Below are 25,065 nucleotides of genomic sequence, written 5' to 3'. Positions count from 1 at the left end.
AGGATAAAGAGCTACATCAACCCTGTTAGGCTTTGAGCCTGATTCTGTGCAGTCCAGATATTTTCAACCTGACGCTGACCTTAGCCATCCACAAAGCGTCTAGAGTAGCTTTCTGAGCTCCCAGACATTGTATGTATCAAGTCTTCCTAGTAAGAAGGCATGATAACCCGCTAAATACAGGTATTTGTCATTGTTCTAGTCCAGGGGTTCTCAAACCTTTTTATCATGTAGATTCTGTTCTAGTAGAGTACTAGTAAGCTCTCTCTGTTTTGTGTTTGTACAGCACCCAGTGCACTGGGCTCCTGGTCCATGACTGGGGCTCCTCCGGTAATGCAAATAATTCATAATGAGCTTGTCCAGTGGTCTCCTCCCCTTCCAATGGCCACTTCCTCTTCCATTGTCACATCAGATCCCTGTGGTAACCACAGCAGTCCCTTATGTGGAGTAGCAATGTTAGACATGTGTTTTTAGCAGCTTTTAATGTGATGCAGTAGCTGGAAACAAACAGGCGAGCTAGCACCATGTGAACAGCGAGCTCTGCACGGACCTCACTTTGGGAAATGCTTTGCTAGTCTGTCCCTCCAGAATTTCTCAACGGGCTGAGAGTTCCTGGCTTGCTCCTCCCCTGCCTGCTTTCCAGCTGTGGAACGTTGGCAGGGGTGCAGAGCGGGGCGTACCCCTCTGGCTGCTGTTGCCACCATTCTCTTTCTGCCATTGACAGAATAGTACTGGTAATGCCCCCTGTGCCTTATATCTGTTACCTGTCCCACAAGCCATCTCGTCCAGTATCCGTTCCCTGATAGTGGTCTTCAATCTCTCTTCATGTAAGAGTTTCTCTAGGTCCCTAGTCCTTCTCATTGCCCATCTCGGATCCCCCTGTAATGCCATATTCTTTTTGAGAGGGCGTGACTCGTAAGGCACATGTTATTTCAGAGGAGGCCACACCATTCGTTTGAGTGTCCCTGCTTAAAAGCCAGTCCTCTCCTAGATGGTGTGTGCTGGCTTCCCTGCCCCATGAGCTGGAACAGCCAGTTATCTGCTTCCACTTTGGATTGTGGCTCCATTCATTGCTCCATCAGCCCCATGTGGGAACTCGTTCTCTTTCTGTGTGTGGAGGAAGGATGGAAATCATCAGAGTCTATTGCTGCTAAAGCAGCAGAGTCCATAAGCCTGGGCCAAGCCATTCTTTCCTATGCAGATCCTCTGCCTCTGTCAGGTAACAAAGCAAGAAGTTGCATCTTCCACCATGGCTTTCTGTTAAATCTGAATCACCCAGGCCATTAGGCAGCCAGGGCAGGATTATTTTCTGTTACGTTATGCTTGGTTTGTGTTTCCTCAAGTCTAGTTTTAAAACCCCGAGGCAGCCTAGTTTCTATTCCTTGTTCTGCCACTGACTCAGTGTGTCACCTTGGGCAAGTTCCTTCACGTTCCTAGGCTTCAAGGGTTAGTACCTGATTCTCCTTAGTAAAGTGCAGAGAGAGCTACAGAAGGAAAGTGTCTAGAAGTGCTAAGTATTAAGTGACAGAGATTCCAGTGGTTCTCTTGAGTGTCTATTTAACAGCCTTCTAAAGCGTGTCGCCGTATTACATGGATCTCTGTAAAAACTTCTTGAAGTGGGTGAGAAGGAGAGAAATGGACTTAAAGGTTTCTATATTTACATCGCCCTAGTCCTAAACCACTGCTTGGAATAAAGTAAATTGCAAGTGTCGGGGAAACTAATGGAGTGTTTAAAATTATTTAGTCCTCCTCTTCCTCACCCCCGGCGCTCTATCCCACGGAGGAGGTCTCTTCCAACGCTTGCCTAGTCGTGTGCCAGCCGTCGAGGTCGCTTGGCATTCTTTGTGTTGGGACCTCTGGAATGCCAGCTGCTTCTCCCGGTGGGCAGGGTCCTGCTGACAGAAGGAATGTGTTCCTCACGCCTACTGCATGCTTCCACTTGAGCTGAGAGTTCAGCTATTTGAGCTGGGAACAATTTTTATCCCTCATTTCCAATCTCTGTACGGTTGGTGGGGGGGTGGGGAAGAGAGCAAGAGCAGTCTCTGCAAAAGGAATAAACTTACTGTGAAGATACGGTGTCTGTTCAAAGCCAGCCTCTAACGTTTGTTGTGCTTGGAAAAGGGCCATCCCTGTCCTTGGCTAGTCATGCCCTGGCTGGGCTGCCTTTGATGGGCCGAATGTTAGCAAAGCTGTGGCTGCACTTGCTAGCACAATCAGAGAAGCCTGAAGCAAATAGGGAGATAAGGGGCCTGCGGGAACAAGGGATAGCGCTCTCTTCCTGGGAATTGCCCAGCTCCATGGGGGAAGGGGGCTGGGATTGGGAATTGCTGCTGTCCCTGTGAAGCCACCAACGTGTCTGTCTGATCTTCCGGATGGTGGCAGGGGAGAGCAGTCCTCATGGTGTACAAGGTTCAGGGGCAGTCTCTGCCCTTTGTAGAGGCAGCTGGAGTTAAGCTTGGTGGGGGGAGGGAGAGGTTGTCAGCCCATACACAGGTTTCCCCTTGAGTTAGTGCAAGAATTCAGCTGCCAGCTGCGGAGGGCAGGCGAGGGGCAGCCGCTCGCATTGTGCTTGACCTCTCATGAGAGGCACCAGAGCGCCTCACTGAACGGGCAGGGCTGCCCCTTGGCACCAGGCCAGCGCTGCCTGTAGCTCTGCAGGAGGAGGAGCGTGTTGCTAGCAGGTTCACACTGACTGCAGCAAGGCCATTTGGCAGCTGAGGCCCCATTTGGGTCCTGTATGAACTCCCGAGAAGCAGCCAGCATTCTCCTCTTCCTGGGTGAGAGACAGGCTCCCTTCCACAACCTGCTGAACAAGGAGATGCTTTAATAAATGGGCCAGTGGCTTGGGTGAAAATCCAGCACCCTACTGACTCTATGGGGCAGCCCTGAGTCAGACCTCTGTGCTCACATGAGCATAGGCTGGCATTGCTGTGTTTGGGGGAGGATGACTTTATCCCGCATCACTTTGCAGTGCCCTGACCTGTATCACCTCCCCCCAAACACTCTCTAATGAGTGTTTTTCTGGGTACCTCTGGCAGGCAGTTCTTGGCGTCACTGCCATTGAATGGTTGCCCCTCATAGGCATGTATTGGAATTGCAGTCTCTGGGTTTGCACCCTGAGTGAAAGCTGGGCAGAGCCACCCATGGTTTCTCTCCCCCCTTCTGGACACAGTGAGTCCCATCTCTTGGCTTCCCTTTCCCAGCAGCGCTTTGCAATACCAAAAAGTTCCTGCAGATAAAAGATGAAGTTCTAGTTCTGGCACTGCTCCCAGAGGGTTTGGTTGTCCTTATTCCTTATTATAGCAGGGTATGTTCTTAACACAAAGCAGGGCAGAGCTGGGCGACACTGTACTCAGGGAAGGAATATTCTGGAGAGCCACGTGTGTGCGTGTGCTGGTGGCTGAGTCTGGAGTGTGCCTGCCCTGGCATAAGGAGGCTCTTGGAGCTGGATTCTGTGCTTAGGGCCGGGAAGAGATTTTGGGCTTCATTCTGGGCACTACCTCCTGTCCCTTTAAGAGCTGCATTCACACTAGCCTGGTGCAAGCCCATTGGTCTCCCTGAGTGCCTGCACCAACAGGAGCAGGGGTCTTGCAGCTCGTGGAAACTACCCTGGTGGTGGGTATTTCCTCTGCAGCAAGTGCAGGGTCTGCTGCTTTGGGACTAACTGGAAAATCGGTCTCCTGCTCATGTTTGACTGTTAAACTCCCCATTTCTCATGAATACAGGGTCCCAGGTATGGATGCAGTACTGTGCAGCTGACTGATGGGGTCTTCCTAATTTGGGCATCTCTAAGTGCCTTCCAGTGGCACTGCCCCGGCCATAGGCTAAGCTAGACAAAAACATCCTGCCCTCTTTTCCCTAGGAGTCATATGAGAGATGACTTGAGCAAACACCTCTGTAAAGAAGGCAGGTCCCCAGAGGGCTGTATTTGAGGAGATGGCAAAGACACGGGCCAATCCTAAATGCCTTCCCGTGACTCCTCAGTTCTCTGTCAGGCTAAGAGATCCCTGCCACTCTGTTCCGGAGGGCCCTGGAGCAGCAGTTGGGATGTACAGATGACAAGGATGATACTGATCAGGCTGCCAGCTGAACAAATACTGCACAGGTGTGCAGCCTGCAGTCTCCAAAGAGTTAACTGCACTATGGGGCCTGGCACGAGGGCATAAGGACACTTTTCTGCTGCACCCACAGCGTGACCCATAGGACAATAGAAGGGCTTACTCCGCAGCTGTGGGAGCAACAGGAGAAGAGGGAACTTGCTTAGCTCACAAAGGCCAGAAGCCTCCTGTTCTGTCAGGCTTTACCTGGGGGGTTCCCCAACTCATTCACACCAGGCTGGGTCAGGGCACTGGAGCTGCGGCCGAGGAGCTGTCATGTTTCCTCTGAAACAGTGATGCAGAAGCAGAGAGTACCCTTTCCCTCCTGCATGCACCTGGCCTGCCAGGGCAGGGGCAGCTTGGGATCAGGGTGTACAGATGTTGCCGGTTCTAGTGACTGGCAACATCCCAGCTGTCAGAACAGCAGCAGCCTTTGACCTAAAGCTTCACTGCCTGCGAAAGTAACTCCCTTGGCCAAAGCCTGTCTCCTAACAGCTTTCCCAAGGAAACCTTCGCTGAAGTGATTCCCAGGTGGCCCCGTGACAGCCTGGAATTTGCTCTGAAGAGAGAGAGAGACAATTGCCAGGCTGCAGGGTGGGCAGCGTCTGAGTCTCCAGTGGGCTCCAGGTGGCTGGGGCTGAACGGACGGCGCCACAGATGCCGGGCTGGCAGCGTGGTGCCAAGACCTGGGAGCTTGGCTGCTGCCCCGTCCCTAGAGCCCTAGTGCTTTGTGCTCTTACCAAACAGATGGGATGGTGTTTGCATTACAAAGCAGCGGGGGAGGGGCTGTCCCTAGCATCTAGCAGTGTGGCCCCATGCATGCAGATGGACTCCCTTCACCGCAGCCTCCCTGAGGAGTCCCAGCTCCCTGCATGTGCACGATGCTGCTGCCCCCGGTCATGCCCAGGTACGATGAAGCCTGGCCACCTCACGCTCCACCCCTGCCTCAGTCAGCTGCGCTGGCTCCCTATTGGTCCAGGGTGGGGATCAAACCCTTCCATAGGGGGTGCACCAGCTGACCTCACCGACCTCCGTTTCTTCCACATCCCTTTGCTCACGTAGCCTTGGCCTCTTCTCTGTCCCTGCTGTAGGTGTGAGAGCCTTCTCCTCTGCCACAGTCCCCACAGTCCCCCCACAGCGTTCGTGCACCTGTTCCCCCTTGCTGACTCTTAATTTCTCAGTACATCCCTCTCCTCTCCATTGCTATGTGGCCCTTAATTCCTCTACTCCTCTTTCAGCTGCCTTTTAACATTGTGGGGTTGAGCTCTCCACAAAGCGGGCCTTGAGGGATACAATTTGGGTGGGGGGGAGGGATGAAAGGTGCTAGGTCAAATGAAGCTCTGCTGGTCTTGGCACTACTTCCACCACAGGTGTTCCAGGTGGGCCAGACAGCCTGGCCTGCTTGGTTTGGGAAGTTTTGCGGGGAGCTGCTGAGTGCCCCTAGCTCCTGGGGGCTGCACTGAGCTCATCTCCCATTTAACTTTGGTGGCAACTGTAGCTGCTCAGTACCACTTCAGCTCCCGGGGATCTAACATTGAGCATCCTTAACTCAAGGCACACACAATTAGACGTCACGCTTGAGAACTGGGCCCTAAGGGACTTGCCAAAGGATACCCCATGAGCTTGTGTCGAAGCTGTGAGTGGAACCCAGGCCTGCTGACTTGGGCCAGTATTTCTCCCCTCCCATGCTGGGGGACCGGGATGAACAGCACTCTTCTTAAGAGGTCATCATCCTCCCCAATGCCCCTCTCACTCCATGTCATCTCTCTCTCCTCTGGAATTTTATTTGCAGCTCCAGTAATATATAGGGAGCAGCATGGGACATCCATGGCCTAATAACTGCCAACAAGGGGCATGGTAAGGCTCAGCCAAAGACCACAGGAGTGGGGATGATGGGCAGCTGTTGTGTGCAAAGTCTAATCCTTACTTGGATTAGGGGGAGGGGGCATGGTGCTGCTGGAAGCCTGAAGTATGGAGGAGTGTTAATGTTGTGGAGCGCTGCCCAGCCACCAGATATAATGGCAGCTCCCAGAGATCAGTGGTCGAGGTGGGCTGTGTGAATGTAACCCACATGCCTTCTGGGTGTGGTGTTCTGTCCCATCTAGTGGCGCCAAGACCACTTAAAGAGAGAGATAAAACAAGTCAGCTCTACAGCCTTAGCTAACAGCCAGTTGGCTTTTAGCTCATGCAGTAGAGGCTCATGCACTAAGCTCCGGAGGCCCCAGGTTTGATCCTGCCCGCTGACAACCAGGGTCTGTTGGTGTTACACAGATACTAAACTATCTGTCCCAAACTTTACAGTGGTATTAAGACCATTTTATCCCATGAGGTCCTGGGCACCAACTTTAGGCATTTTCCATGGGATTGGTGTTTTGGAGTATATGATGTCTAGAGCATCTTCTGGGCTCAAAGACAGCGTAAGTTCTATTGCCTGTTACATCCCCTAGTGGGGCAGGGTGGGCCAGATTCTGCTGTCAGTTACACTGGTGTAACTCCCAGCATTTCACATCAGAATCTGGCCCATTCCCTTGCCCTGGCAGAGGGGATGGACATAATGTTCTAATGGGTCTTTTCTAACTCTGGCTCCTATGATCTTTGCATAGGGGAATGGAAATGGGGTGATAGCAGTCGCTCCATGCTTATTGCACCTGAGTTTCCATCTTAAGCCTTATTTTTCTGCCCTCCTCAAATCCACCAGAAAAAGCTTATTGGCATCGCAGCCGGTGGGTTGGATTTGGGGTCAGGGTAGAATTTCTGAAGTGACTCAGACACAGACTCAGAAGCATGACTCTGCTTGGGAAATGCATCCTTGACTCTGTCCTCTGAGTTCCTAACATCCTTGAAAGGTAATGTCTGTCCAAAGCACTCATCTGTGTCTGCAGCCTTAACTCCACCTTAACGAAGGTTTGCGTGTGTGGAAATAAATATTATTGCCATTGCAGTCTCTCAAGACTGCTTCAGCTCAGACCGTGAGGGGGCTTCCACCCTTGGTCTCTCTCCTCTACTTAGATTGTTACACGCTCTGCATCCTGTTCTCCTCTGGGCTCACCATGCTGCTTCAGGACCTAAAAGTCAAGTCCAGGTAACTGCTGCTGAGAGTTCAACTCAAGCCGTGGCATCTGCTGTGGCTTCTCTGGGTCTCTTGCCTCCTTGCCAGGGTGCTGCCTAGTCGGTGACTGCCCTCTGCTTAATGGGGGGAAAAGATGCCACCTGACGGTCAAGAGCTGAATTAATTTTTCTTCCCTCTCCCTTGGATTCCTGACCATTGTCCAAGTTTGAAAATCTCCAACAATGCCCCAGAAACGCTATCTAGGGTGCACCCAGAGTGGCATCAGCCTCATGCTCTGTTGTGCGGGAGACTCCTGCCTTCCAGTTTTCTGTTTGCTCCCCCTCCCCACCCCCACTTTCTCCAACAGCTCAGAGGAGTCTGCCAAAGGCACCAGCTCATATGCTCCGTGGGCCTGATCCAAATTCCACAGAACAGTGGAAAGGCTCCCGCTGGCTGCAGCAGGCTTTGGAGAGGGCTCTTGAAGAGTCTGACTGGCAGAAGGATAGGGAGAGTGTGAAAAACTTGTCCTTGGGAAGGTTGGGGGAGCAGGAGGTCTTGCATTGCCCCACCTCCACGCTCTTAGGTTCTAGAGCTACATGCCACTCTCTGCTTGTCCCTGTGTGATGCCCTAGGAGGTATTTTGAGGCCCAAGATAGCAGGACTCTTTGCTGCCTCCCTTCACCCCCCTTGTCCTCTGTGCTGCTGAGAGGGTCTTGGGGGAGGGGAGATCTCCTCTCTCACATCAGGTTCAATTTTATTATTGAATTCCAGTGTCGATTGATGGAATCTCCTGCAGAAGATGGTTTCCATCTGGAACAGAATCTCTGGAACGTGCAATGCTGGGTCTCCAGCCATACTCTGGAAAGGCCTGGGAAGAGTTAATGCATCGAGTTACTTTATATGTTCATTTCCATGCTGTGTTTTGTTTTAAAAGAACTGAGCCTGCCCTGGCATGGTGCCAGCCCTGGAGCTGCTGGCGGCAAAATGCAGCATAAATGTATGAAAGTAGAAAAGAGAAGAAACCACTGTCCCCTACTCTCCAAGGGGGTCCTGGCTGGGGGAAGCAGGGACTGTACCCCAGAAGTGCAGGAGATGCATGCCTTCTCACCCTCAAGTCACCCACATCACTTTCCAGCGGGGAGGCAAGGACCCACTCGGAGCTGGGGTTCTAATGCAGCATGGGCCTCACCTGAGTCTCTAGGCTTTCCAGCAAGTTGCAGGTTTGGAGATGACCGGCACGTCCCAGCTCCAAGCAATCTAAACTCCTGGCAGAAGGTTTGAGTGTATTGCCCCGATTCAGGGCTTACCAGAAAGCTGAGCAATGGTATAGCTCATGTGTCAGGCAGGGGTGAGTGTGCAAGGAGCTGTTTGCAGCCAGGGATAAAGGCTTGAGCTGCGAAGAGGCTCTGGAAAGATAAAAGAGCAAGATGTTCTCCTTGGAACGCTCTCCCTGGATGTGGAGCAGGTTCGAGGATCCCGCAGGCACCAAAAGACAGCGGGTGTGAGCTGAAGCATGTTCCTTAAAGCCCTGCCGGGGTCGCTGCCTCACAACATGGGAGTGTGAAGCCATCCTGTGCATCCTGTGTATCTTACAAGCTGGTTCTGAGCCTGAGCTCCGACCCCACTGTCCCAACAGGGTCCTCCAGCTGTGCTACAAAGCTTGAACGTCCCTTCTTTGGATGGGCTTTGTCCTGAGGAGCAGTGGCAGCAGCTGCAGAGCAGGTGATGGAACAAATATGGGCTGGTGTGTCAGGCCCAGGGCAGCAGAGCACTGTCTCGGGTGTGAAAATTCCCGTGGTGTTGTAATGCTGCCCTTTGCCTCTACCTGTGGGTGCTGCGAACTCACAGAAGTTGCATAATGGTTTTGGGCTTCTACATCTGCCTTCAAAACAAATCCACAAGCTCACCATATAAATGTCAGTGTGATCTAGTGAGGAGCTGCCGGTGTATGTGTGTGAAGGCAGGCTGACCTAAAATGACTTCTGAATTCCCTAACCATTTACCACGCCGCTCCCCTGTGCTGTCCCCACTCAAACCCTCTGTCCAGGCTTTCGCTCCCCAGCTACTTTTCTTTCTTCATGCCACATCTGTTAGCTCACCAGTGCCTCAATCCCCACCAGTCTTTCATTTCAACCTGTGCATCTAGGACCGTTTGCAGCCCCTCACACGTGCCTTATTCCCCAGTCTTTTGGCTTCTGTGCTGCATCTCCAAGCTTCCCACCCCACCCACCGGTTACGCTATTCTGAGTCATCTGCTCTGCAGAATAACGTGTGTGAGACACGCCCGCCGCTGAAGGAAATTATTTTAATGTTGGGAGTGTCTCGCTGTCATAGGGTCAGAAATAAACTGAGGGTGCAATTTGTCTGGCTAGCAATGTGCATGCTCAAATTCTTCCAGCTACAGTCCCATGGGCTGAGAGGTGGCCATGTGACCTAAAGCTTGTGCACTTCTGTCCTCAAAAATGGTCCAGAGTTCTTGCATTGGCTAATCATTGCCTAAGAGGGCAAGCCTGAGCCCTGTGACCTAAGGGACAGCACAGGGTAATGCTCGTGCCACAGCAATTAGGGCAAAGAGATCTTGTAGTTAAGGCAATGAAACTTATTCCATGCCTAGCTCCTGTCTATAATCATTTGTCTGGGGCACCCATTTTCTTAGCAGACATTGATCCTGCTATGAAAGGGTTAAGTGGATTCTGTGGCTTATCTGGGGTAGGTGTCTTGTCCATCCTACCTGGATAAAAGGGAAGTGGGAGTGAGTCTGAGGAGACATCTGAGGCATGGTGTGATTAGCCCTTTGGGGAGGAATCCTGCACCTAGGTATACCCAATCCTGAGGAGAAAGTGTGAACTGAACGCTGCTGTTCATTTTTGTTAATAAATCCAAGCCGCAGGAAGGGAATAAGGTTTGGGGTTGTGCTTTTTTGTTGTTTGTTTTTTTTTACGGTGTGGGGCCTTTATTTTAGGGCCAGTTGGGAAAGGTGCCTGCTCCCAGATTGGCTATGGAAATGCACTACCGAACTAAACCCTCAGGTCTAGATGCTTTGGGTAAATTTTGGATCTGGATCAAAAGTCAGGAGCATCTCTAGCTTTGTCTGTGCTAGCCCCTTTCCAGCAAGCCATGCTTATCCTCTGGTCTTGCCAGAAAAGCTCTACCACTGAGAGCACAGTGTAAATAGGACCTTAGGGCTTGGCTGGGGTACATATGCAGCCATATTGAGGGATCTGGTTACAATGGCAGTGTCCCCTGGTATGGTTAAATCTTGCAGGGTAGATGATACCTGAGACACACCTGCAAGTTGTGCTGAAGCCTAGACTGTCCTACAGCCCCTTGATACTGTAGGCAGCCCCTCTATTACCTCCTTCGCTATGCTCCTTTGTGCACAGCCCTGATTTTTAAAGCTCCCTTGCCCAGCTGACCCTGATGCATACGCAGGTCTGGCCCAGTTGCTGGGAAAGATTTGCCACTGATTGCTGTCCATTTGGCATGGGGTAGGATTTCAGACACAAATGCAGAACAGGCTGCCCCCTGGGGCTGATTCCTCACCCCCAGCGTCCTTATTCACATGCAGTGGGATGTTTACCAGGCTAGCATTAACCTGCCATCTCCAATACTCCATTCAGGAACTGGAGGCAGGATGTGGGGAGGCACCAGTGCCCATCTGCACATGTTCATGCATGTGTACAATGACATGCTTCTTTGAGTTTGCTCTCAGCCCTAGGAAGGGAACATGCCATTTCCTTGTGCACTGCCGGTTCTCTGAGCTAATGCTCTATTTCTCCCTAATAACCTCATAGCTCTGTGTCTCCCAGCATCTGTTTCCATGTCTATATTTAGCAGCACTTGCTGGATCACACATGGAGGGGTGTCTTGGAGGTGCCTTTTTGTTCTCTTTCCTGTTCCCTTCACCCCCAGTGTGGAACCTGGGCAGGGAAGCTTCTGGATTCCCACCTCCCTGCCCACATGTTATGTCTGTGCGCCTTCCTGGCTTGATCACAAACCAAGCCCCTCTGCCTTTCTAGCAGCGCTGGCCTGAAGCCCTGAGACGGCAGGGCTAAGTCAGAGCCAGGTTTCCTTGTCTCCATTGGGTGTTCCCTTAGGTGAATGTTGACTGTCTCCTGCTAGATGGGTGGCATCGCCGTGTCCCTGTAGTGGGGGAAAGGGTCTTTGCTGGTGATTGAGAGGGAGCTCTGCCTTCAATCATTTTCCTTGTTACGCTGAGAGCGGGCAGGTGGCTCTGCATGTGCAAGTCGCACATGCTCTTTTCCAGCCTGGGATTGCTGTGGGGATTGCTGTGACTTTCAGGGCTTGTGCCCTTCAACTCCCTCTTTCTAGAGGGGGCCGGTGCAGATCCCAAAAGAGCCTGCTGGCCAGGGGGCTAGAGAATCTGAAGGCACCCTTCCCCAGTGGGGTGTCTCACTGAGGGTGGGTGCACTCGGCTACTTATGCCAGAGGAGCCAGGCTGAAGGTCGCTTGTACTCGGGACAGCCATGATTCTGGAGGGAGGGGAGTGAAATGGGCGTAATGAAAGTTGACCCACCTCTGTTGTTCGCCCCCCCCCATTCTCTCTCCACTGTCCCACCCCAGCTGTGGGGAGAGAATTCTACAATTTGTTCCACTCACTAGTCAGCAGGCAGATTTTTCTATGCTAAGCTCCTGCCCTCTCTGCTGCCTCGGGCTTGCCAGGGCCATTTTCAACAAGCACCTTTGCTGCTCCCTGAATGAGTAAACAGATCAGGTTCCTGGCAAGGGCTCCAGGGGGCTGGCAGGCCTCAGCTTGAGACCCAGCACTGCTTAGCTGGTCTGGAATGGGCCGGAGCAAAGGATCAGCATGTAGTCCAGGTCCTCCTACTACCCACCCCTTTGTGTCTGTAACTGCATGGGGGAAATACAGGCCCAGTAAGGGGGAGCCCGGCACGGGTTCTGGAAACTGTCTCCATGTAGGTTTCAGAGTAGCAGCCGTGTTAGTCTGTATTCTCAAAAATGCAGTCTGTCTCCATGCAGAGATGGTCGGCCTTTCCCATTGGGACAAGGGGTGGTATAAGTGGTGAAACCAGGGGTCTAGGTTCTATTCCTGACCCTGCCACTGACTCACTCAGTGACCTTGGACAAGCTGCTTCACCCCCTCGGTGCATCTGCTTCTCCTGTGACTCAATGGATCGTGCTGATGCAGCTCTGTCAGACCCTTGGAAGAAAGGGTCTGTCCAAGGGCAGGGTCTGATTTGTGCTGGAGGTTGGAAGAGGCAGATGCAGTTTACTTAATGGATTTCCCTGAAGGCCGTTACCCCTCCTGCAACACTGGGATTCAGGGGATAAATGACCATCTTGGGCCTGAGGAAGGGCAGGGCACCACTGCCTTTGCTCACTGTAAGCCAGTAAGCCCCAGGCCTGGGAGCCTGGCCTTTCTCCAGTTTGGGCTGAACTTGGAAGCCTTACCCCTGGGCCAGGAAGAACCCTCTGGTATGTGTGGTGCTGTTGTGGTATGGTAATGTAAGGGTGGGAAGGAGGACCCAAGGCAAGATGCAGGCACCTTAGGGGATAGGTCCTGGGTGGCAGCATGTTACTAGCTGCTTGCGGGGAGCAGAGGCTGAGTCCTAGCTGCCTGACAGCTTCTGGCAGATAGAGAAGGAGTGACACATTGCTTTTGGCAAAGGCAGGATTTGTCTTTATCTTTGGTGCCAGTCTGGCCATCCTACTTTGCCCCATTCCTGATTTCATTTGCCCACCTGGCTTTGTCTCCCTAACACATCTGGCATCTCCTTGTAGTGGCTTTTTCTTTCTCCTTCACACTGGTTGAGATCTGGGGGGTTGTTTTAAAGAGATTCCTTCTTCCTCTTTCCATCTGAACATAAGAACAGACCTACTGGGTCAGACCAATGGTCCATCTAGCCCAATATCCTGTCTTCCAACAGTGGCCTGTGCCAGATGCTTCAGAGGGAATGAACAAAACAGGGCAGTTATCGAGTGATCCATCCCCTGTGGTCAGTCCCAGCTTCTGGCAGTTGGAGGTTTAGGGACACCCGGAGCATGTGGTTGCATCCCTGACCATCTGGTCTAATAGGTCCGTCAATGGCTATCTTCCATTAATTTATCTAATTCTTTTTTGAACCCAGTTATACTTTTGGTCTTCACGATATCCCCAGGCAAGTTCCACAGGTTGACTGTATGTTGTATGAAGAAATACTTCCTTATGTTTGTTTCAAAGCTGCTGTATTAATTTAATTGGATGACCCTGGTTCTTGTGTTATGTGAAGAGGTAAATAATGCTTCCTTATTCGCTTTATCCACACCATTCATGATTTTATAGTCCTCTATCATTATTGCCCTTTAGTCATCTCTTTTTTTTTTTTAAATTGAACAATCCTAGTCTCTTAATCTCTCCTATATGGAAGTTGTTCCATACCCCTAATCATTTTTGTTTCCCTTCTTTGTACTTTTTCCAATTCTGCGACCAAAACTGCATTTAGTATTCGAGACCTGGGTGTACCATGGATTTCTGTAGTGGCATTATGATAGTTTCTGTTTTATTATTTATCCCTTTCCTAATGTTAGCTTTTTTGACTGTCACTGTGCATTAAACAGGTGTTTTCAGAAAACTATCCATGATGACTCCAAGATCTCCTCCTTGAAGGCAACAACTAATTTAGACCCCATCATTTTGTATGTATAGTTGGGATTATGTTTTCCAATGTGCATTACTTTGCATTTATCAACATTGAATTTCATCTGCCATTTTGTTGCCCAGTCACCCTCTGTAACTGTTCGTAGTCAGCTTTGGACTTAACTATCTTGAGTAATTTAGTATCCTCTGCAAACTTTGACACCTCGCTGTTTACCCCCTATTTAAGTGATAGGTTGCATGCTACAACTAGTTTCAGAGTAGCAGCCGTGTTAGTATGTATTCACAAAAAGAAAAGGAGTACTTGTGGCTTAGAGACTTAGAGACTAACAAATTTATTAGAGCATAAGCTTTGGTGAGCTACTGCTCACTTCATTGGATGCATTCAGTGGAAAATATCCGATGAAAGCATCCGATGAAGTGAGCTGTAGCTCACAAAAGCTTATGCTCAAATAAATTTGTTAGTCTCAGGTGCCACAAGTACTCCTTTTCTTTATACTACAACTAGTAGTTCTTCAGTTTCATATTCGTTTCTTCAGGACTCTTGGGTGAATACCATCTGATCCTGGTGACTTATTACTGTTTTTAATTTATCAATTTGTTCCAAAACCACCTCCTGTTGATCTCTCAGTCTGAGACAGTTCCTCAGATTTGTCATGTGAAAATAATGGCTCAGGTGTGGGAATCTCCCTCACATTCTCTACAGTGAAGACTGACACAAAGAATTCATTTAGTTTTTCTTCAACGGCTCCTTTAGCGCCTTGATCATCCAGTGGCCCTGCTGATTGTTTGGCAGGCTTCCTGCTTCTGATGTACTTTTAAAAAAAAATACTGTTGTTTATTGTTCCTTTCGATAGTTGCTCTTCAAATTCTTTTTTGACCTGTCTAATTATGCTTTCACACTTGACTTGACAGAGTTTATGTTCCTTTCTATTTTCCTCAGTAGGATTTGACTTTGTTTTTAAAGGATATCTTTTTGTCTCTCTCTGCTGCCTCTTTTATTCTGTTTAGCCATGGTGGCATTTTTTGGTCATCTTACCGTTTTGTTTTGGTTTTTTTTTTTATTCGGCATATACATTTAGTTTTAAGCCTCTATTATAGTGTTTTAAAAAGGTTTCCATGCAGCTTGCAGGCATTTCACTCTTGTGACTGTTCCTTTTTAATTTCCGTTTAGCTAGCTTCTTCATTTTTGTTTCATTCCCCTTTTTGAAGTTAAATGCTGCTCTGGTGGGTTTCTTTGGTATTTTCCCCTCTACAAGGATGTTAAATTTAATTACATTATGGTCGCTATCACTGAGTGGTTCACCTCTTGCACCAGATCCTGTGCGCCATTTAGGACTAAATCAAGAATTGTGGATTCCAGGACTAGCTGCTGCAAGAAGCAGTCATTAATGGTGTCTAGAAATTTTATCCCGTCCTGAGGTGACATGTACCCAGTCAATATGGGGATAGTTGAAATCCCCATTATTGCTGGGTTTTCTGTTTTTTCTAGCCTCTAATTCCCTGAGCATTTTGCAGTCACTGCCACCATCCTGGTCTGGTGGTCAGTAGTATATTCCTATGACTGTACTCTTATTATTCAAGCATGGAATTTCTATCCATAAAGATTTTATTGTACATTTTGATTCATTTAAAATTTTTACTGTATTGGACCTTTCTTTCACATATAGTGCCACTCCCCCACCGCCAAGACCTACTCTGTCATTCCTATATATTTTGTATCCTAGTATTGCCATGTCCGATTAATTACCATCATTCCACAAAGTTTCTGTGATGCCTTTTATAGCATTATTTTCATTTAATACCGGGCACTCAAGTTCACCCATGTAGGTATTTAGATCTAGCATTTGTATACAAGCCACTTATAAAATCTGTTAATATTTAGTTGTCAGCCTTTATGATGTAATTGAAGTGGTCTCTTTTTTGTTTCTCTTTATCAGCTTGTATCCTCTCCTCTTTACTAGGATATAGTCTCCTTTAATAAATCTTCTCCTAAGAGATGTGTCTGTCTGAAACGTGTGCTCCTGTGTACCTGTCAGCTTTCCCCCAGCCCTTAGTTTAAAAACTCCTTTACGACCTTTTTTTAATTTTACAGGCGAGCAATCTAGTTCCGATTTGGTTTAGGTGGAGCCTATCCTTCCAGTATAGGCTCTTCCTTTCCCAAAATGTTCCCTAGTTCCTAATAAATCTACATCTCTCCTCCAAACACCATTGTTTCATCCATGCATTGAGACCCTGCGATTCTGCCTGACCCTGCATTTCAGAGAATGCTACCATGGAGTCCAGGACTTTAATCTCTTAGCTAGCAGCCTAAATTTGGCCTCCAGGACCCGTCTCCTACTTCCTGCATCTGTATCACCATCCACACTCCCACATCATCCAAGGACCTGCCTTGCGAGCCAGCCTGCTGATCAGAGCCCTTGTCAGTGCTCAGAAGCGCTCCAAAGGAAGAGGGGCTGTAGGGGGTAGCATGGAGGTGATGGAAATCAGCTATCACAGTTACTGAACTCTGGAGGAGGGGTTGGCAAACCCAAAGCATTTGAGGGTTTAGTGTTAAGAGTAATGGTCTGGGCATGGAGAATGGGCGGTGGGAGAGAACACCTCCGTTTGTCCAGTTGCTGGCCACCTTCAGCCCCATGCTCAGTGAAACCCATTCCCTGAGCACAGGGAGTTCTGAGTTGGCATTGCTGCCCAACTGTGTTCTGACCCAAACCTGGTTCTGGTCTACCCTGCAGGTCTTGGGCTCTACCATGGCAAACTCAGTCCTTGGGACAGGCTGGTGTCTCCACACAATCTTCCTGTCTGGCTCATCCTCGATACGATCTGTCTGATTGACTTAAAGCACGGCCTATGGAAGATAATGAGAGCAAGATTGAGGCCCAGGTTCCCTTGTGGGCTTTGGGGCATGTGCACTGACAGAGCCTCCTTTTGAGGAGCCGTAATGTGAGCAGGCCCAGCCATACAAAGGGAGCAAAGGAGTTCCCCGAAATCCAGGCTGGAAGTCAAGAGGGTGAACACCCCCTCCCCATGCAAGAAGAAAAGGAGGACTTGTGGCACCTTAGAGACTAACAAATTTATTAGAGCATAAGCTTTCGTGAACTACAGCTCACTTCATCGGATGCATTACCCCATCCCCATGCAAGCACGCACATGAGACCTGCAGGTGCCGCTGGGGAGGGGAAGGGACTGAACGAGGGTGAAGGCAACCTCCAAGGGCAGGTCCTGTAGTTAGGAGGTGTCCCTGTGCCTGTATCCAACCTGGGATACCAGGCTGAGGTGGAAGGGGAATCCCCAGTCCCTGCCAAGCCAGAGGTTTCGTCATAGCCTTCTCACCTTTAGATTTGTGTAATTCAGTGTGTCCCTGTGTCTGACCCAGTCTGTCCACTCTTCTGTTACATTCTGCTCCCTGGGCAGGGGAGCACACAAGGAGGCAGCCAGCTGTAGTAGTTGAAACAGAAGACTGGGATCAAGGGCTCCTAGGTTCTTTTCCTGATTCTGTCATTGCCTTAACAGCAGTATCCTTAACCTTTCTGTGCCTCAGTTTACCCATCAACAAAATGGGGGGAGAGGGGGCTAATAATACAGCGGCCTCACTGGAGTGCAATGGGGTTTAATAGGTGTTTTGGATGCTGCTCAGGGGGCTGTGAGGAGCTATAGAAATGCACAGTAGTGCTGCTCAGACACACCCTGTTCACTTTGCTCTTCCCCCGCCCCACAGCCGTGTGTGAGTGGGTCTGTTGAACTGTTGGGAATGAATTGGCTCTGAGTTTAGTGTGTGTGTTTGTGGGGCAAGGTTCCTGGCTTCCCCACACATCTAAACCCCCTCTATTGTTCCAACAGGGCCTTGTGCTGATACCTCCACCCTGTCTGTAAATCACCAACTGTCTATTATGTGGTGTTCACTTTGCAGTGGGACGGGGGAGGTGGACCCCTCCCACCATCACCTTATCCTCAGCTGGTCTCTAGGCAGCTGCCCGCTCTTCCTACAGATGGCCAGCTCAGGACATAGCATATGGAACAGTAAAGCAGAGGCTGGACAATGAGGGGAACCTAATAAAATCTCCTCTCCCTTTCCCCTCCCCAAGAGAGCAGGTGTTTGGCAGGGAGGGAGGAATAGCACGGCCCAGAATAATTGTGGCAAGCACCGCACTGTGCCTTGAAGGTGCCGGCAAGCTGAGTGAGGTGTCCCTCAGGGAGTGTGAGAAGATGAATGGGACTGTGGGGGTGTGGACCCAGTCTGTGCAGTCCGAAACCAAGAGGGACTGATTCAAAGCCTACTATAGTCATTGGGAGTCTTGCCACTTATTTCAGTGGGCCTTAGGGTCAGGTGTTCGTGTGGGAAGATGTGAACTTAGGACTCTGGGTCTGGGTCTCTTCCCACCTGGACCTGTGGTGCTGACACCTCCTTGCATTCTCCTGTCAACTCATCACCAGCATGTGTCTGTCCAGCGCTTCAGCTCCCCTGTCCCACCAGTCCACCTCTCCTCACCCTGATAGCCGAGGCTTGTAGATGTGGGGTTGCAGCAAGCTGGGGTTCTTTTCCCACAGTGAAAATGGATGGATGCTTTGTACTCTCCCCCCACCCTCAGATAAGGGAAGGAGAGGTCTTTGGCGGACACTAACTGCAGGTCAGTTTAGGACACCCATAAGGAAGTGCAGGAGGCCTTGGGATTCCTCCCCCAGGAGATTAGTGAGGCAAACGCTGTCGCTGGGATTCAGAAGGGGCTGGCAAACATTTTGCCCACTACTATCTGCAGTGATAGTGTGACTCGCATCAGTACAGCATATTGGGTTTGCTTCAGCTGGCTGTAGCTACATCCCCAGGGCTAAAGCACCCCACTTCAGGCAAGGGCTCAGATAGTCTCCGGCTTCAAGATCAGGAAGGGATTCCCCCCCAACACACACACTCCTGTGTACCTATGTACACATTGTACATAGCACTGTCCAATATGCTAGAATGCCAGAGTCAAAGGACCAGCAGTTTTACCTGGCTGACAAAACCCTATGTTCTTTCCTTAGGCCAAGCCAGACTCTCTCCTCCCCATTCTCAGCTGGAGTGTTGAGAACAGAATAAAAGACAAACTCCTGTCCTCTAATGTGCATGTTCCAGACCCCTCAAAGCAGGGCAGTGAATACCCTTCTGCAGCCAATGGATTTCCACAGGCTCTGCCCCCCCCCCCCACCCCCATCCTGTCTGGAGAGTCTTGCCTCTTCATTACCTGCCCCTGGGATCCCTCCCTCAGCTGCCAGAACTCATTCCTGACTTGCTGGGAGGGGAAGCTCGAGGGTAGCAAAGGTACCTGTCAGGTCCTGGGCAACCAACCCTGGCTACTTGCTTGGGCCAGAGATGGTGCCTGGTAGCTCTGTTGAGGCTCCTCTGGCTGAGTTCCCAGAAGTGAGGGTGGCGGGAGGACCTGGCTGGTTAAGCTCAGACCCCTCTGGCTACATTCCAGGAGTGGGTTGAGTTTGAAGGACTGGCTGAGTTCCCAGGGAAGGAGGTACATGTTCAGTTGTGGGGGGCTGCCCTTGCAGAGTTTCCCCTAAAGAGTATGAGTGGCAGGGAGGGTGCCTAACCCCGATTGTCTGACTGTTTCTGAACATCCTGGCAGACTAAACATGTTGGCATCACAAAACTGCAAAGAGGGAGGGGGAACCTCCAGCTTGGGCTGTCCTGAGGTCTGGTCCAAATTCTGTGCTGTTACACTGGTGTATAAATCCAGAGTAACCCCAGCGGAGTCGCTGGTGCTGCTGAGAGCAGGTTCTGGTCCGCGGTGTGCTGGGGGAATTCACCAGATGCAGATAAACCCTGGGGATGATGTGAACTGCATTAATGCTCCAGTCCCACTGGATCTCTGGGAGTCCCCAGGAACTAGCTGGTCCAACAGTTCCTTTCTCCCTTTGAGTGTTGGGATGTGACTTTTTCCTCTCCAGTGCTTTCTCCTCAGAGCTGTTCCATATTGCCCCCACCCCACAGGCCTGAATTAACCCTAGTGGCAGACATATCAGCATCTCTTAGAACATTGCTGTTATTGCAAATTTCAATTTAATCTCAGACTCCCTTGAGGGCTCTTTCCTTCACTGCCTGCCTTACATCACCTGGATGTGTGTGGGGAAAACTCAGATTTTGCCCTTTGGTATCTGATCTGTCCCTTTCTCCCCCTACGGGGGCAATGTAGAGGTCATTTCTACTCCTCTTTCATCTGTCTAGGTCTGCAGTCCACATGGGGGGGACGGGAGCGAGAAGGAACAAAAACCACATTGCTCCCTTCCTATTGTCCAGTTCAAGAGCCATTCCTGATCCCTTTTACAATGGGTAGAGAGAGGGTGTTTTACAAGGAGTATTTTATAGCCCCCTACGCTTGACACATCTTTGAATCCCTTCTTTGCTGGAAACTGCAGATCCTCCTGTGTCCAATTGAATCCTACCCCAAATTGCTGCCACCTGCCCCCCGTAACTGCCGAGGGTGGATTTGAGAGGCAGGAGCCCTCACTGTGTACTTCCAATGCCGAATTCTCCAGAGTGTGGGGTGTTCGCGTATGGCGTTTCGGTTCAGTTCACAACAGAGACGGGCAAAATGGCAGAGTTTAATTCCAAGCTTCCCTGCTTACTGGAGCTGTTCAGATCTGGGTTTGGTTCAGGCCCGTCACTAACAGGAGCCTGCAATCTGTGCATTGTTTGCCTGAAGTTCGCCATAAAAAATAAACTACCTATTGTTTTGCCTTGGTGCCACTAGCCCCAAAGAGAGGCAGCAACCTCTTCCTGGGGGTGGATGTCCTCCTAGGAAGGAAGAGGATCTGCATTAATTCTCCCTTTTCATAGATTCATAGATAATGGTCCCTTCTGACCTTAGTATCTCCTCTGGGACTCTCTTGATCAACAGCATCAGACTATCCCCTTCCCATCCCCTGCCCAGATTGGACAAAGTGTGAGTCCTGCAGGATCTTGGCTGCACGTTCCTGAGCCAGGCTGGCTGATAGGAGGATAAGCCTGGAGGGGGTCAAAGTTCAGGAAAGGCATCTGTGAGGTATTTTTAAACACTTACAACTTCAGACACCAGCCATAATGCTGCAGACTGGGAGCAGGGGTTCGAGGCTAGCTGTCTATCCCAGATGGCTTGTCATCCCAGGGGCAGTGGCTGCAGAGAGGTGAAAGGGTTTATTGCAGGGAGATTTGCTCTTGATTCTCAGATGCTCCAGTACTGGGCCAGTAACTCAAAGGAGAGAGAATCCTAAAAACAACACTCGGCCACCATCTGATCTTGAGCAAGTCCCTGCACCGCTCTGTGCCTGTGTCTCCTCCCATCCTGTGCGTGTCTGGTCTAGATTGTAAACTATCCAGGGCTTGGACTGCCTCACTCTCTATAACGCCTAACACAGTGGGGCTCTGATCCCTGCTGGAGACTCCAAATTCTACCGTCATAAAGACAAAGCACTTGACAGACTAAGGAACCCCACAACCCCCTGGGAGTTAGGGGTCATTGATATTCACCTATCTCTGATATGGCAAACTGAAGTGCAGAGAGATTTATCTAAGGCCATATAGCGAGCTAGAGTTGGAGAGAGAATTAAAACGTAGGGTTTCCAGCTCCTGGGGGCCTGTGCTCAGACTCTCTCAGCTAGACTCTCTCTCTTTCAAGTAACCGCTCCAGGGGGCACCGTCACTTAGATCTGTGCACTGATGATAGCAGGCTCCCGTGTGATGTGGCAACACAAGCTAGTGGAGCCCAGGCAGCCCCCTCTCTTTCACCTTTTACTGCTGCACCTGGGTATTGTGTCCTGATACACCCCGAGTTAACGCACTGAGTTACCGGTCGAGGGATAGCTCTTAGGCCTTCTTTGGTAGACATTAGTGATGGGGGAATGCCCAGATCTCACCCTCTGGAAATCTTTCACAACGCTTAGCTTCCACTCTTCCATTCATCGTTTCATCCCATTGCTCCTAGTAAGGCCCATAAAATGATTCTTCCCCCTCCCAAGAGATTTGCAGACTTATTTCCCCGCCCACCTTCCCAAATCCTTGCTGAGACAAGCCAGGTTTATTTAACTCTCTTAGTCCTTCCTTGTAAACCAGTCCCTCCAGCCCCCTGATAGTTTTTGGTTTCAGAGTAGCAGCCCTGTTAGTCTGTATTCACAAAAAGAAAAGGAGTACTTGTGGCACCTTAGAGACTAACAAATTTATTTGAGCATAAGCTTTCGTGAGCTACAGCTCACTTCATCGGATGCATCACGAAAGCTTATGCTCAAATAAATTTGTTAGTCTCTAAGGTGCCACAAGTCCTCCTTCTCTTTCTGATAATTTTTGTCATTCTTCTCTGAAATCACTCCCCTTAGCTGATACTGTTCTGGTAATGAGGTGCCCAGACCTACATGCGTGATGACTCCGGGGTGGTGGTAGCAGAGCTGTATAGAGAGGGGCCATTTATCCCTACCTTGCTCTGGGTTGCCTGGCCTCTGTTTATGCAGCCCAGGATTACACTGGCCTTTTCTAAAACCATTAATCGCATTGCACGCTCCTGTCTCATTTGCTGTTGCTCTCCTGGATAGTCCTTTCTCTCAGCATCCTGCTTCTCCGGTTTCTTCTTTCCACTGAATAAACTGCCCACTGAATAACTGCCCGCTGAATTATTTCCCCCCAGATGTTGTACTTTGCAGTTTTCCCAAATTGAATCTGCTTCTGTTTATTCTCTGCCCATGTTCCTAATCCCTCTAAATCCTTTTGTATTAATTCTGTGCCCGCATCGGTATCCCAAAGTCCTCCCTATTTTGTGTCAGCAGCAGATCACATTAACGCGCTGTTTGCTTGGTCTTTCCTAAATGAAGATAAAATCAGACCTAGCCCCAATCCATGTAGGAGCCCCCAGTGCCGCCTCCTTGCTGAAATGTTTTGAGGTTTAAATACTTTCTTTATGGCCCTTGCCCCAGGAACTGGGGCAATGTTAGTATCCAAACTGATCTGAGTGACACTTGAGGCCTTTTGTCGAGACTGCATCGAACGCTTTGCTAACAGCCGGTGGTGCAGGGGGACCGTGGTTCCGTGTTCCCTAGTTATTTTGCAATGTCTCTCTTGATGTTTGTCCCATTATTTCACGGGGGGCAGAGGTTGAGCCACGTACAGACCGGTAACTTTCCCACACTATACATCCAACAAACTGTCCTTTAAGCAGAGTGGGGCCACTGTTGGCAGCAAGGAGCTGAGGTTGGCCACTAGTCCTCCTATCGCACAGATCTCTTCCCATTCTGGGAGGTGTCCTGTCCTTTCGGAAGGATGGGGGAAGTGGAAAAGAGTCCGCCTCTTCCCTATACAAATAAACCTCTGCTGAGTTCATATCCTGGGGAGAGGAATGGCCGGATCCCAGCAGAACTGGTGACTTCACTCCCCGGTAACGTGTTTCCCCGGCCAGCTGGGAAAGGAGCTTTCGTATCGCTGAAGGAACCGCCTGGCTTCCCTACCTAAAGACTTTCCCAGCTGTTTCCATCTTGGCAGGGGCAGAGGGAGGGTGAGGACAGAAGATTTCAGCCTCCAGAGGGAATGGGAGTTCCCTCCTTCTCCTGGTGAGATGTCCCCAGGCAGCCAGCAAACTTGGTTGGGGTGTTTTTCCCTTTTGTGACTTTGTCGTAAGTCAGTAGAGGTTGAATTGCAGGGGTGGGGGCGGGGACTTCCCCCTTCCACCTGTGTCCTCTTGGTCTGTAGAGGAGGAGTCTTCCACTCCAACCCAGCTGACTCCCAGAGCCTGATTGGCAATTAAGCCATGACTCTAGCCACCTCATGCAAGTAGAGGAGTCCTTGTGGGGATGTAAATCTTATTGTATAGACTTAATAAGGGATGCTCCCTAGTCTGTCTAGTTGGGCATCTCACCCACTGTGCTGCTGGATCAGACCATTGGTCCATCCTGCTGACAGCTTATGTGAGGGTGCATTATGCTCCCTATAATGCACCCTCCTGTCGGCTTGCCCAGTGTCTAATGGATCTCTCACACACGCACAGTGCTGAGTCCAGGGATCGCTGCATGGACAGACTGCAGCTTGAGAGATTGTTTGAACAAGAGCTTCCATTCTGAATTTATGGACTAGGTGGGAAGGGTCAGGGTGGAGAGAGAGAGAGAGGGAAATCCAGCCAGTGTCAATCAGCATGTTTCACTGAAAACATTGCAACTCCTTTTTGGTCAAACTTCATGCCCCATATTCAATAGCCAGGCCAGGTAAGAAGAATAAAGTATCAGATCCCCCATATGCTCTGGGTAAGGAAATCATATTGTCCCATTTCTAGTGAGAATGGTGCTTGAACATGCTTTGCTGGGAAGGTGCTAGCATGGTTTCCCTAGCCAATGTAGACCAGGCCATAATGGGCAGTGGGGCTAAAGCTGGACATGGTTTGTGGACGTGGGGACCAAAATCCTGGCGGAGGGGTTTTGTGGGCATGACTGGATGGAGATAAGAGATTTTTGTAATGAAATAGCCCTTGGCAAATCCATTTGTGGAATGGCTCTACATTCCATGGTACAGTTCTGTCCAAGTCCCTGCCCTCTGTCCATTACCAACCCTGCCTTCTGCATCCTCTTCCCTTGGAGGAGCTGATCCTCTGTGTTCTTTCCTTAGCAATTACTATCTCAGTGCAGCCATGCCAGGTCGAGAAGCGAGAGCTGCACGTTCCCAGCCGTGCGGATGGGGACGGGGCTTTCCACATTTGCTTTCCTTTCATTGTTCTGTTGGGTGTTGGTATTTAATGAGCCATGTGTTTGTTTTCCTGCTCTGCTTTGGAGAGTTCTGTGTGGTGGCACCTTGATTCCTATTGGGATCAGGCAAGGAAGGGTGCAGAAACCATGCCTCAGTGCATTTTTGTCAGTGCTGGAGTTGCCCAACATTTTGGCTTAGTAATCATGATATTGCATTGCAAATCAATCCTTTCCTCCCACTGTTTCCTGCCCCCATCTTTATCTGACTTTCCAGAAGGTGCTGATGGAGGCAGAATAGCATGGAACAGCCCTTCAGCATCTGCTTGTTATTTCTAATTTCTTTTAAAAATGGATTCTATTTGACTGGTTTTACTGTAAAAGCTAAAGGGGAAAAAAATCTCCCAGATCATTCTGTTGTCCCTGCTGCCTTGGGTCCTGAGTTCTGCATGCATAACCCTCTTCCCCAGACTGGGAAGGCTCAGTGCATATATGCACGGCAAATCATCCCCGCCACTCCAATTCAGGGCCAGCCAAAGGGGGAAGGCAAATGTCTTCAGCCTCACAACCCCTTTCCCCTATTCATCCCTGGGATGCAGTACACTGATCCCACGCTCTGCTGCCACGCATCTTAA

General features: G+C 50.1%; 1 protein-coding gene across 8 annotated transcripts in view; it reads left to right on the top strand.

The window, feature by feature from the left end:
- Positions 1–25,065, top strand: part of CASKIN2 (CASK interacting protein 2) — an 87,486-nt gene that overhangs the window by 23,810 nt on the left and 38,611 nt on the right. Inside the window, exon 1 of one of the 8 annotated variants that reach the window (XM_038372161.2) lies at positions 23,221–23,311. The exons of the other annotated variants lie outside the window; for them this stretch is intronic. The gene's annotated coding sequence lies outside the window, so the exon portion shown is untranslated. Of the gene's footprint in view, positions 1–23,220; positions 23,312–25,065 lie in introns of those variants that run through there. 8 annotated transcript variants of the gene reach the window in all.

This window comes from Dermochelys coriacea, chromosome 14, assembly GCF_009764565.3.
Source record: "Dermochelys coriacea isolate rDerCor1 chromosome 14, rDerCor1.pri.v4, whole genome shotgun sequence".
Lineage (NCBI taxonomy): Eukaryota > Metazoa > Chordata > Testudines > Dermochelyidae > Dermochelys > Dermochelys coriacea.
The sequence above is the reverse complement of the archived record's forward strand: the minus strand, read 5'-3'. Positions and strand labels throughout refer to the sequence as shown.